Source organism: Cucurbita pepo, chromosome 4 (genome assembly GCF_057944985.1).
Source record: "Cucurbita pepo subsp. pepo isolate OVF chromosome 4, ASM5794498v1, whole genome shotgun sequence".
Lineage (NCBI taxonomy): Eukaryota > Viridiplantae > Streptophyta > Magnoliopsida > Cucurbitales > Cucurbitaceae > Cucurbita > Cucurbita pepo.
In genome coordinates, this window is record NC_141801.1 from 6,727,418 (window position 1) to 6,730,614 (window position 3,197).

Genomic DNA, 3,197 nt, shown 5'->3' on the forward strand with positions numbered 1-3,197 from the left:
TTTTGCTCGGGTTCTAAGAAGGTTCCAAAAAGTTGCTTTCTTTATCCAATATCCTAATATTCCCTTAAGAAACAGGACTTGAATTTTGGAGAAAAAGAGCCTACATCATTGTGCGATATAGGCTGAAAACTGAAACCAAAATTTGAAAACCCCTAATTGAGTCGTTTGAAGCATGCGCGGAAAAAATTTGAATCACCATTGATTTCTTGTCGACATTGTTGTGAGTAATATCCCAAATCGATTATTTCAACACATATGATCAACAAAAAACACCCAAAACTGATTTTGCTCCTAGCCAGTTTTTGTTCAATGGACATTGGGTATTATCAACGACCTTTCGTTCCTGTTCTAGGGCGGTGTTATAAAGTTACTCTCTTTCCAATATTTTAGTATTCTCTTAGCAAATAATACTGGGATTTGAATTTCGAAGAAAAAGAGCCTACAACAATATGTACGAGTTCAAAATGAAGCCCTAATTGGGCTGTATGAAGAATTTGTGTGAAAAATTGGTGATATTGAAACGTATAATCAGCAACCAACTTTTGTTCGACCGATGTTGGAGTACCATCAGCGACTTTTCAATAGCGTTCTAGAGCAGTTCTGAAGAGTTGTTTTCTCTTTTCAAGATCTTAATATTCCCTTAGGAAAATACAATAGGACTTGAATTTTGGGGTAAAAGAATCTAAAACGGTGCACGTATAAGTTCAAAATCAAAATCCTAATTTAAAAACTCTATTAGACCGTTTGCAACACACAAAGCAAAAAAAAGTGTGCATAGTTGATATTTTTTTACATTTTCGTGAGGAATGTTCAAATTCGGTGATTTCAATAGGTATCATCAGCAACCAACAACCAATAGTTGTTTCACTCTCAACCATTTTTTGTTCGACCGGCTAACCTAGACAGATTTTCACTCGCGTTCTAGTGTGGTTTTGAAAATCTGTTTTCTCTTTCCAATATTTAAACAATTATAGGATTTGAATTTTGGAGAAAAGAGCCTACAACACTATATGTATGGGCTAAAAAATTGAACCTCTTATTGGATCGTTTGAAGCATGTGCACGAAAAAACTGACTCACCGTCGATATTTTTTCGACATTATTATGAGGAATGTTCAAATTTGGCGATTTCGACATGTATGATCAGCAACCAAAACCCAAAAGTGATTTTGTTATCGACCAACTTTTTTTCAACCGACGAAGGGGTACCATTGGCTGATTTTTGCTCGCGCTCTAAGGCGGTTCCGATAGCTACTTTCTCTTTCCTATATCTTAATATTCCCTTTGCAAAGAGTATTGGGACTTGAACTTTGGAGAAAAAGAGCCTACAACATTATACATACAGGCTGAAAACCGAACCCTAATTGGGTCGTTTGAAGCATGTACGTGAAAAAGTAGTCATGGTCGATACTTTTTTGACTATGTTGTGAGGAATGTTTAAATTTAGTGATTTCAACACATATGATAGGCAACCAACACCTAAAAGTGGGTGCGTTCCCAACAAATTTTTGATCGACTGACGTTGGCGTACTATCAGCAGCTCTTTATTCGCGTTCTAGGACGGTTTCGAGAAGTTTTTTTCCCTAAAAAATTGTATTGAGACTTGAATTTTGGGGAAAATGAGTCTACAACACTTTACGTACGGGCTCAAACCTAAAATCCTAATTTACAAACCCTAATTGTTCGGTACGAAGAACACGCGTGAAAAAAATGAGTCAAAGTCGATATTTTTTGACATTGTTGTCATGAATGTTCAAATTCGATTATTTTGACATGTATGATCGGTAACAAAAATCCATAAGTGGTTTTGCACCCAACTAATTTTTTTTACTGATGTTCTGGTACAATCAATGACTTTTCTCTCGCATTCTAGGGCGGTTTCAAAAAGTTGCTTTCTCTTTCCAATATCTTAATATTCACTTAGGAAACAGTACTAGGACTTAAATTACCTATGGGCTTAAAACTGAAACCCTAATTTGGCCTTTTGAAGCACACACGCGTTGAACTGAGGAACGATCGATATTTTTTCAACATTGTTCTGAGGAATGTTCAAATTTAATGGTTTTGACACGTATAATCAACAAACAATACCCAAAAGTGGTTTCGCTCCCGACAAGCTTTTGTTCGGTTGACATTAGGGTAACATCAACTATTTTTCACTCGCATTCTAAGCCAGTTCCGAAGAGTTGTTTTCTCTTTGCAATATCTTAAAATTCCCTTACAAAACACTACCCACACTTGAATTTCGAAGAAAAAAAAGCCAACAACACTATATGTACTGGCTTAAAATCGAAACCTTAATTTGAAAATATTAATTGGGTCGTTTGAAGCACGCGCTTGAAGAACGAAGTCAATGTCGATATTTTTTCAACATTCTTTTGAGGAATGTTCAAATTTGATAATTTGGACACGTAGGATCGAAAACCAACACCCAATAGTGGTTTTGTTTACCACCAGTTTTTGTTCGACTAACGTTGAGGTACCATTGGCTTTTTTTCACTCACGTTCTAGGGTAGTTCCAAAAAAGTGCTTTCTCTTTCCAATATCTTAATATTCCCTCAGTGAACAGTACTAGAACTTGAATTTCAAAGAAAAAAATGTACTGTACAGTCTTAAAACCAAAATCTTAATTGGGCTGTTTGAAGCATGAGCGTGAAAATACTGAGTCATGGTTGATATTCTTTTGATATATCATGAGAAATGTTTAAATTTGACGATTTCAACATGTATGATCAGCAACCCAATTTCAACGGATTATCTTTATGGAAGGATAACTACGGCTTTTATAAAGCCTTACAACACAGAATAACAAAGAATAAAAAAACAAATCAACTCCTACAAATTAACTATTTGAAAACAAATAGAAAACTATTACCTATTAATTAGCTATAATGTTGCAGACCAAGTCAGAAACTCCAACAAATTCCTCCCCATAAACTGTGAAGTATGCTAAAACAACATCAGTTTACTCAAGTTGTTGAACTCCATGCCTCTGAGTTTCACAAATTGATTTAGCTTAATTGGTTTAGTCATTATGTCTGCCACTTGATCATCAGTTTTGCAAAACACTAACCTCACAGTCCCATTAGTTGACAAATTATGCAAGTAATGATACCTGACATCAATATGTTTTGTCCTTCGATGCATAACTGGGTTCTTAGACAATTTGATTGCTGAACTACTGTCACCCATGATATC